Below are 11665 nucleotides of genomic sequence, written 5' to 3' on the forward strand. Positions count from 1 at the left end.
GACTTCTGCTCTTTCAGTCACTGGTGCTGTGCTGGTCTTCATGCAGTTGACGAAATGAGATCTAGCCCCTCTCTGCACTCTCTTTTGTCATTCACTGATAAGAAACCACATGTCAATGGTTGGCAATTGGTGCTTGTCTTGAAGATCCTGCTGAGCCCTGCTTCCCAACAGAAGATTGGTTCAACATCATACAGACTCTGCCACCTCTTTCTGGAAGTTTTCTTTAGCTAAACCTACCAGTTGATACAGAGTGTAGTATACTCTGCAACTCAGAAATACACAAAGAGTTTATTTTCCATTTCTGACCACCTTTATTAGCTAGTCAACAGAAATGATTAGAATCCCTAAGGATCCCAAATACTTTGTGAAATTAGAACAAAAAATATTTCTAAGAATGTTCTGGAAGCGACTTTTGGCAGCTGAGTTCTCAAATGAATCTAGAGAACAAATATAAGGGTATCTGTAGGGAATGTGTTGAGTTCTATTTTGAAATGAAATATAACAGATAACTTATATACAGTATCCACGTATTTTCCAATTTGGAAAAAACCCAATGACTGAAGTTAGAATGGTATACATTTTAAAATATAATGCAGGACAAAAGACATGAGAAAACATTTCATTGAAGAGGATAAAAAGATGGAAAATAAGCACATGAAAGGATAGAGAACATTATCAGCCATCAGGTAAATACAAATTAAAACCACAATAACATCATATTACCTATCAGAATGGCTAAAACAAAAAGAGCAACACCACCAAATACTAGTGAGAATGTACAAAAATTAGATCACATATACATTGCTGATAGGAAGTAGAAAGATACTTTTTTACAGGAAAACAGCCTGGTAGTTTCTTATGCAACTTCACATGCAATTACTATTTGACTCATCAGTTGCACTTTTGGGTATATATCTCAGAGAAATTACAACTTACTTTCACACCAAAATCTGCACATGTTCATAGCTGCTTTATTTGTTATAGTCAAAAACTTGAAACAGTCCACATGTCCTTCAACAGATGAATAGTTAAACAAACTGTGGTACAGCCAAGGAATATTATTCATTCATAAAAACAAATGAATTATTAATGTGGACAACAACTTGGATGAATCTTCAGAGAATTATACTGAATGAAAAAGGCCAATCACAAATATTATATACCTTATAATTACTTTAATATATCATTTTGAGATGACAATATTTTAGAATTGAAGGATAGAATAGAGGTGGCCAGGAATTAGGGACGGGAGTGAGATGTGCAGATTGGGAGAAAAGTACATGTGATTACAAAAAAGCAAAAGGAGGGTTTCTTATAGTGATGGAACTGTTTAAGAACTTGACTTTGGTGGTAGAAACAGGATATCTATAAATGATAAAATTATATAAAATCAAACCAACACACAAATGAGTGCCAGTAAAAGTAGGTACATCTAGATAAAGTCAGGGGACTATATTAATCTTAATGTCATTGTGATGATATCATACTAGTTTTACAAAATGCCGTCATTGAGAGAAACGGGGAAAAGAACAAATAGAATGTCTCCATATTATTTCTCAAACTGCATGCAAATCTATAAAAAGTTGAATGTATGTGAATCAATAAAAAATTTTAAGTAAAAAAGAATACAAAGCACACCAAGAATACAAATAACCCAATCAACAAATGGGCTAAGGAAATGAATAGACACTTCACAGAAGAAGATCTACAAGCAATCAATAGATATATGAAAAAATGTTCAACATCTTTGGTAATAAGAGAAATGCAAATCAAAACTACCCTAAGATTTCATCTCACCCCAATTAGAATGGCAATCATCAAGAATACTAGCAACAATAGGTGTTGGCGAGGACATGGGGAAAAAGGTACACTCATACATTGCTGGTGGGACTGCAAATTAGTGCAGCCACTCTGGAAAGCAGTGTGGAGATTCCTTAGAAAATTTGGAATGGAACCACCATTTGACCCAGCTATCCCACTCCTTGGCCTATACCCAAAGGACTTAAAATCAGCATACTACAGAGATACAGCCACATCAATGTTCATAGCTGCTCAATTCACAATAGCCAGATTGTGGAATCAACCTAGATGCCCTTCAATTGATGAATGGATAAAGAAACTGTGATATATATATATACACATACATATATATATATAATGGAATATTACCCAGCCATAAAAAATAGTAAAATTATGGCATTTGTGGGCAAATGGATGAAATTGGAGAATATCATGCTAAGTGAGATAAGCCAATCTCAAAAAACCAAAGGACGAATGATCTCACTGATAAGCGGATGATGACACATAATGAGGGTGGGAGGGGGACAAGAATGGAGGAAGGAGGGACTGTATAGAGGGAAAAGAGGGGTGGGAGGGGTGGGGGGAAGAAAAAAATAACAGAATGAATCAAAAACTATTACCCTAGGTAAATGTATGATTACACAAATGGTATGCCTCTACTTCATGTACAGAGAAACAGGATGTATCCCATTTGTTTACAATAAAAATAAATTTAAAAATATACGAAGCAAATTTCCTTCTCACAGTCTTTACTATTCTTTGTTTAGGTCTTCCTCTAAGCAAAATGGCAATGAGGATTGCCCATTAAAAAGCAGTCATTTTGCTGGGCAGGTGTGGTGGTGCATGCTTATAATCCCAGCAGCTCTGGAAGCTGAGGCAGGAGGATCACGAGTTCAAAGCCAGTCTCAGCAACTTAGTGAGGCACTCAGCAACTCAGCAAAACCCCATCTCTAATAAAATATTTTAAAAGGGCTGGAGATGTGGCTCAGTGGTTGAGCACCCCTGGGTTCAACCCCTAGTACTAAAAAAAAAAAAAAAAAGGCAATCATTTTGCCACACATAGGTTAAGACAGCTGTATCAGTAGGCTACCCTACCCCATGAGCTGAAAAATGACAGTTGAAGCAGTTTTTTATTCAGATTGTCAATAAATACTTTATATTCTTTCCAAATAATATGCTAGTAGTCAGTCTACTATATGAAAACCATAATCTTTGTGGGTTTTTTTTTTTTTCTATAACTGAGTTTTTTCAACTCTCTTCTGTGAACATGTATGTAGGAACTTCCATCTTGGCAGGAGTTTGAAAATGCCTCTTTAACTTGCCTAAGAGAACTTTGGCTTTGCTTCCTATTCAAACAGCAGCTATGTGAGGATCTCCCGTCAATCTGCAACCCAGAATGCTCTGGTTTCAGGAGTAGGCTTGCTTATGAATCGTCTCGGTTTCTCCTCCCACAAGTTCATCTGAGACATCTGACTTATGAGAGGAGCTCGCCCCCGCTCTTCTCAAAGGTTACATAGAGCAATCAGGCCACACAGAAACATTCCACTGCTAACCTGTTCTAGCACAGACTCACTCCCACAAATTTTATTTTACCTTCTATTTTAGAAAGGGTTGTTCTAAGAAATAGTCATAGGAAGATTGTTTCTGCATTTTCTAAACTATGAGTAAAATGTGTTGCCTACTCCATATTATTAAATATCTCATATGTAATAATTTTTGAGATAAATTTATCTTTTTCACTTAGTGAGTTTGGGAAAACAAACTGCCTCATAAGCTACAAAAGTATAATTCCTTGGATTCAATTATGAGAAATATATCATGCAACATGATTTATTTTTGCCCTACCAAGAAATTCAGATGTAATTTTTGTTCTCATTTACTACTTTTAATTGAACCACAGCTATTTTCTTCATCCTACAAACTACTTACATCATTATAATTTGTCTTAAAGGCAAATTTAAACAAAAAAATTTTATCAAAATTTTAATCAACTTACCTTCATTTTAAGTCTAACAATTAAATAATAAAGTCATTTGCATAATACCACTTTAAGCATTTTAATTCCTTTTTTAGAAAAAAGACAAGCAATATATTTGGGAACAGATTTAGCAAAGAGGCACATGCAGGATTACTTAATGTTTGTGTTTTCATTTGTTTGAAAATTTAAGACTCAGGGATATTCAGTTCTCTATTTTATTAATTTCATATACTTCTCTCTGGTTTTTTTTTGTTTGTTCGTTTCTGTACTGGGGATTTAACCCAGGGGTGCTTTAGCACTGAGCTACATCCCCAGTTCTTTTTTATTTTTGAGAAAGAGTCTTACTAAGTTGCTTAGGGCTTTCATAACTTGCTGAATTTGGCCTCAAACTTATGATACTCCTACCTCAGTCTCCTGAGTTGCTGGGATTGCAGGTGTGTATCACAGCACCTGGCAGTGATTTAGGATGAACTGATTGCTTGAATATAAACTAAAATCACCAAGCATAATTCATGTAGCAGATGAGACAGAGAGAGAGAGAAAGAAGGAGAGAGAGAGAGAGAAAAGAAGAAGAGGAGGAGGAGGAGGAGGAGACGGGAGGGGAGAAAAGACACTGTCAGAGATTTCTCAAATAGTTTCTGGTTCCAAATAAAAGAAATGACTCCTGAATAAGCAAAATCAGAGAGGAGGAAAATTTATGATTTCTAAAAAGAAATTTATTTTTAAGAAATGACTGAGTTGCAAGAGTTCATCAAGTCACTATTAAAAGAAGCTCATTTTTGATATAAAAGTTTACAAATAAAAATAATAGTAAAGGACATTACACATTTCTTGGTTCATGCAGCAATCTTTTCTCTGACCCTCTACTAGGAATCAAAGAACAGATCATAATTCTGTTCAAGCCCCAACCAATAATCTGTCTCCTAATTCCTTTCCCTCTCTATTTCTCTTGTCTTCTATGAAAAATAATGCCTATTAGAACTTCAGAGAAAGCTGCATGGAGACCATTAAGCCATGTGGTTTTCTGGCTTGCTCCTCTATCCGCTCTCCTAGGGGCAATTTTCTTTTCTTTGGTGTTTTGTGTTGTTTGTTTGTTTGCCTATCCTACTTAGCTTTATTTTCAATTCTAGAATCAGGAAGCAATTTGGACCAAAAGAAAAAAAAAAAAAGATTCCAAATGCCCTGTTCAACCACACAAGCAGGTTATTTTTATAGCTAGATAAAAAGATGTGACATATAGAAAACAGAAGGGAGGTACAGAGGCGACCTTATTGGTTACAGCTTGAGTCTGTCTTATTTGAACATGATTTGAACAGATGGATGACTGTAATTGGCTGAGATTCAATATTATAAGAGCAGGTGTTAGTCTGTTTACACATCAAGTTAGGTTACAGTTCACTATGCATGGAGAAACCTTTAGGCCAAACTTAAAATATGTAGAGGCAGCTTTGAACAGAACTTATCAAGATGAAGAACATTTTTATCATCATCAAAAGCTCTTATCTTCCCCCATGGTGAGAAAATAAAATCTTTCTGGATTTCTCCACACTCCTACAAAAACCCTTAGCCTCCTAAAACAGAAAAGTAAAGAAAATACCATAGAGAATGTTTTTGTTTTCATTTTCCCCCAAAATATTTTGCTCTTGTTACATAGATGAGCCAAAGATGAACTCTGTGTTTGCCCCTAAGTTGTTCACTTCTTCACTTCAGGCAGAGATCTATTAGCTTAAAAGCCTGCTGGAACCAAACTCAAAATTTCACATATCCAGGAATTTTAGAAAGGACTCAAACAACCAAATTTATAGGCATTTAGAGTCTAAAATATCCTATGAAACTCCACTGGACAGTTGTTACCTATAGATAAGACAGGGCCTTTCAAGTTTGAGCCCTCAAGCTGCCATGGCACTTCCTTTTGGAGATTTCTGATTCAGAGCTCTTCAGGGGCCGTTTCCATCTTTTTCTTAGCTGTGGTTTTCACTGGATTACCTGGGCAGTAGTTCCCAGTTCCGGGTTTGCCGTAGCTTGCCTTGATGAGGACTCTTGTAGGTGATAGTTCTAATCAGTAGTGACCATCCACTTCAAAGTATCCCTCACTTTTGTTCTTGCCTCCAAAGACCCTTTGTCTTAGAGAGGTTGACCTGCTTGTGGAAGTTCAACCAAGTAAAGAACTCAGGTATTGTTACTCTGCTCACTACAAAAATTCCAGACCTAGACTCTTTTGCTCCTGAGATTTTTACTCTTCTTATTCCTGGATTCCTGCTTAACTTTTGGACCTGTAACTGGTTCAAATTTTCTGATTTGGATACCGAGCCACTTTTCTTAGGCATATATTGCAGATAAGCTCTCTCGTTATCTCTTATTTCTAGAGTTATAAAGTGACTACTTTGTGTAATGTCCTATAGGTCTGCCCACTCTTCCTTGAGCCCCACCATCAGGCTCTACAGCTTTTTAAGGATCACCTTCAAAGCCTCTTATGAAAGCTAATTCCCATGTCTTTGGAAGGCTAGTGAGGAAGGGAGTTCTTCAGAGTTGTCTCCCAGGCTTTCTTCTGCTCTTTTCTGAGCCAAAGTCTAAGCCTACTCTCATCACAAAAGAGCCATCAGAATACTGGAGAATGATCTCCCCTGAGATGTTGTTGCTCCCCGTGTCCAATTCAGACATGAAGACGACTTGAACCCAAATTATTTTTGTTTTCTTGCTCACACATGGCACTCATCCAAATTGTATCATAGGAATACCCTTAATTAATGCATATTCTCTCTAGCTGGATAAGTTAATTGGACTTTAATGTTCAAACAGGACACCACTTACTTATACTGATGATGTTAAGCATTTCACATAGATGGTTCCCACTACAATGGTCTCCTTTCAGTTCCTCATATACATCAAATACATGTGGACAGGAATTACTAGGCATTACATGATCTGGCTTCTGCTCACTTCTCCATCCTCATCTCCTGTCACTTTCCTTCTCAATTCAGCTACATTAACTTCTTTCTGTTCCTCAAAATGCTCTCACTGGCATCGATGATTCTGTAGTTGTTTTTGGTTTTGCCTGACATTATTTAGCCCCAGCTCTTCTTCCTAGTTCCCTTAACGACATCTCTGCTCAGGGTTAGATTGCATGGTCCATCTGTACATATACGTGGTGGGGAACTGCAGGGTATCATGATGTAAAGGTAATTAAAATAGCATCTGTTTCGCATTTTCAAAATATTATCTTGGTTACACTTCCTTACATGATGGTCTTTACCCGTAGACTGCAAGCTCTGTGAGGTCAGAGACTATATCAACATAGCAAATGGTTAATGCACATTTGTTAAATGAATGCCTAATCAAACTATGATTTTCTAATAAATCCCCTCAATGAAATGTCTCAATTCCACTTAGATTGGTTACACTATGAGCATATTTACATTACTTTGCGAACATAAAAATTGTACCTGGTGGTATTGCTGACTTTGTCTCCTTATATCACCCTACCATTGGGCTTTATCTATTCCAAAAGTGAGAAGTAAAACAAAGTTGCCTTTGCATTAGAGTTAAATAATCCCCCGAAATAAGGAAAAAAGTTCAGACAGCAAGGATACCAACTTGTTCATGCTGGAAGTCTAAAAGCTTCAATAGAAAGGTACTTGAAAAGACATTCCATTCTTTAATCTTCATGTTTGCAAACGTTGACTTTGACAGTTTGTAGTCCAAAACACAGAAACCTCAAAGCTGGCAGAAAGTGTTATCTGGAAGGGAATGTCTGACCGAATACTCAGTTATCTCACTGCCAGGAAGTGTCTTCTCTATCAGTCAATTTTGTTATGATTGGGAGGATTTTCCTAAACAGTCTGGTTTTTCTTCTTGAGGGAATTTTAAAAACAATGTTTTTGAGAGAAATGGTACTAGTGTGAAGATTTGAATTGTCTTTCTCTGACCAAAGTCATTCCCATTTTTGCTGAATCACCCACCATGGTATGCTCTGCTTTTTTCCCCAATTGAAATTTGTTTATATATCTTACCAAAATAGAAACAGTCACTGTAATCAGTTCCCTCAGAAAGGCAGGAAACATTGGCTCTTCCTTCATAAGAGGATGTTGGTTCATGGGAACAAGTACCAGAGTAAGTCCTGACCAGAATGCAGGGAGAACTGATTCTTTTTATTTGATTATTGTAACAGACCAGGTTTCTACTACTATAGAAGGTTCAACAACTGTTAAGAAGAAAACACTCAGTTTTTGTATGAGTCTTGAGTTCATCAAATCTAATGAATGGATCGTTAATCAAACTTTTGAAGATGTACCATTTCATCCTTAAACATTTTAATGATTATTTTATTAATTCAATAACTTCAAAAATCCATATTACCTTTCAAATACTTTTATAATTAATGCAAATTCCCAAGAAAATACACTAATCTTATTCAACATCTTCAAATCTTCAAACATTGTCCTGAGATCTAAGAGCAGAACATTCAAACCAGAGATCCTAAAATTCTCAGATCAGTTCTGAGATGCTGGAACATGTCTACTATAAGAGCCATTGTAATGAACTGAGGGTAAGGGGAGGAAATATTTAGTCAAATTATCAAGACCAAATGCATGGGAAAAAAAATAGAGAAAGAGGTGATAACAATGAGGAGTAGCTGAGCCCCAGACTAGCTTAGGATGTTGACCAAGGAGAGGTTTGAAACAAGACCTCATTCTGGAGTTGTTAGAGCAACTTGACCAAAGATGGTAAGCCCCAGGTATGGGATGTTCTGCTTATTGTTCTGAGCAAATTTCTCTCCTTTCTTACCTGTTGTGCATATCTATCACGAGTATTTTCTAGTAATTCATCTGTCTTTTTATGCTTCTTGAGGCAAGCATTGTGTCTTATAGCCATCCATGCCACCACACACCCATGCCTGGCATGGAGTAATATATCTAAAAAGATTTATTAAATCAATGAATACACAAATTTTTACAATACTCTGAGTCACCTGAGGTTCAGTGTAACAAGTGAGATAAGTGTATCTTCAAATATAGTTCAGTCTGTGTTATTTAAATCATGAATAATATACAATTTGTTACTTGATTAATGCTTATAAATGAACACATTTAAGAAAAACACTAATCCAACAACTGCAAGTGCAAAACAATGTTCTCTTATTTGGAGAATGGTTTTCAAATGGAACAAGACTCAGCATTTGTGTGTGTGTGTGTGTGTGTGTGTGTGTGTGGTACTAGGGATTGAACCCAGGGGCACTTTACCACTGAGCCACATCCCCCAATACTCAGCATTTTTAGTTGCTCATTTTGGGACTAGTTCTGCTTTCTCATCTTTACTAACCTTCACATTTGTTGATGGCACAGTCACACTCTGTACTCATCCCACAGCATTAAATTCACTTTTAAGCAAAATGTGGTGCTTCCCCTCTGACAGTTTTCTATCCCAGTTTCTCCCACTATCAGTTCCACCTTGTACATGAATGCTGCCTTTCACCTTTACTGTTTGACAAAATATTTATTAATAATAAAATCAACATCGATTGGCCTTTATAATTCATGAACTTGACAAGAACTGGTAGATTATTTAACTTTACAGCAATATTTGAAAATAACTGAAGTTTAGAAAACTTATATTAATTGCCCGTGTCAAAGTTGCTGCCAATAATATGTACACAGAACTCAAAAGAGGGAGAAACAGATGTGGTATCGGCCAGTGATGGCACATTGGTAATTGTCAGCTCCACGGGAGTGCACGAGATATGTAGGTAACTCAGGGAGCACACAGTGAACAAGTGTAAAGGATGCCAAGTACATTCTGGGTGAACAAGAATTGGAAGCGTCAGGATGAAGAACCAGAGAGTGAGAGAAGCTGCAAAGGAAGAGGAAGATTTTAAAAACCAGATACCATGTTCCAGAGGTGAGAAAAAATCTCCCTGAGTTTCATCTTCACCCTCCATCTGCTAATCCTTCTTCCAAGAGGAAGGACAGACTTCACTTTCCTTTTCTTTCTCATCTGATTTTCTCAAATACTATACAAAATGTGTCATCCGTGAAAAACTGTAACTGAAGAAGGCATTCATGTTGTTTTTTGAATCCAACAATTCATGATGCGAGAATATTTCATTTTTATTTCATGTTGTCTTGGGTCAATGTGCAGGTTATTGGGTTAGTCATAAGTCTGAGTGACATTCCTGAGAACTGACTGCAAAACAAAGAATCCTACTGCAGACATGTTGACAACGTGGAAGCCCTTTGTGGTTTGGGTTGCTAATCAGAATTTGCAATTTTGAAAATTTTCTTTTTGAATAGTCCTTATGTAGACATAGTTAAAAGTCAATTCAATCAACTTGCATTTATGAATGAAGTGAGAAATTATATTTTCAAGGACTCTTGAAATTTATATATTGAAATATATAAATATATATCTTGAAAATATATTTTCAAGGACTCTTGAAAATCAGTCAACTTTTTACCAGTTTTCTCTTTCATTTAATATTTTATCTAATTAAAATTCTGAATAATTCAGACAGGCTCATTTTAAATTGACTTATTTACATCTTTGAAGAAACAAATTGAGTGTAAACACAATTTGAACGGTCATTTTTTTATGTGAGTCTATACACTTTATGAAAGTTTAGAGTGAATCTGCCTGTGGGAAGAATTCCGTAGTAAGGTAGAATCCATCCCCCAGGGTCTCACCCATGCTGCTGATCATTCTTACATATTTCTTAAGAGAAACCTCTACTTGAAAACATGCTAAGTTAGGTCCAGGTCCTATCTGTAAGATCAGACTGATCAGATGATGGTAACCAGAGAACAGACAGGCCAGATGTGAATCAAAAAGAAAAACTTTATTTGAAAGGCTCTCTGTCAATTTGCTGGTCCACCAGGGTGCTGGGCAGGAGAAGTCTCACGTGGCCCCATGGGGTGTTGTTTTTACAACCCCGGGGTGGGGGAGGGGAAGCTTGAGGACTCCGTGTCTTCCTGGGATTGGCTGGGATCCTTTGTCAGCGCCTGATTGGTTGCGCCTTCCGCATGCACAGGCTACATAGTTTCTCTGCGCATGAGCAAGCTGCTTGATGCCCTGCACGCTTCCAGCGGCCCTGAACCCACCCTGACACTATTTTTATTGGAAAGCAATAAAACTGCTTTCCAATGAAAATATTTATTAATTCAGATAAATTCTGACCAGTTTTGATCATATCAGTTATTTTGTATTTCATCCTAATTTTATTTTACTTTTTTAAATTTTTTTTTTAGTTGTAAATGGGCACAATACCTTTAATTATTTTTATGCAGTGCTGAGGGTCGAACCCAGTGCCTCACACGTGAGACGAGCGCTCTACCACTGAATCACAACCCAAGCCCAATTTTTTATTTTACTTTTATCTTTTTAAGTATGAAATAATTTTATTCCCATGAAAATTCCAGAGGATTGAATTTATTTCACCAGTGTTAGTCTATAATGCTTTCTTTTGTTTCTTATCAGTTGGTTGTTTCAAAAGAAAAAATTTTCAAAAGCCATGAAAGTTCCTTTCACATAGTTGAGGTAAAATAAAGAAAAACCTCCCAGGGCAGCATTTTTAAAATCTGGTATGAGATATTTTGTCTACTTAAAAGTAAAAAAAAACCACAAAAGTAACAAATAAAAAAAAAGGGCTGGGGAGATAGCTCAGTCGGTAGAGTGCTTGCCTTGCAATTCCCCAGCACCGCAAAAAAAAAAAAAAAAAAAAAAAAAAATATATATATATATATATATATATATATGTCTTCTCACCACACACCACCAACCGGGTGTTCAGGTGGTTCATGAAGGTTGACTGAGCTGGATTTCTTTGGGGGGTAATGTCAGAAAGCTGGTAGAAACTGTAGATATTATTGATCAGAACAGGGTTTTGGTGGATGGATC

The 11665-nt window shown here is 36.5% G+C and overlaps 1 pseudogene; it reads right to left on the minus strand.

The window, feature by feature from the left end:
• The window catches only part of LOC124979499 (lysine-specific demethylase 3A-like), a 30862-nt pseudogene extending 22212 nt beyond the window's left edge, over window positions 1–8650 (minus strand).
• Between the last annotated feature and the right edge of the window lie 3015 nt (window positions 8651–11665).

This window comes from Sciurus carolinensis, chromosome 3 (genome assembly GCF_902686445.1).
Source record: "Sciurus carolinensis chromosome 3, mSciCar1.2, whole genome shotgun sequence".
Lineage (NCBI taxonomy): Eukaryota > Metazoa > Chordata > Mammalia > Rodentia > Sciuridae > Sciurus > Sciurus carolinensis.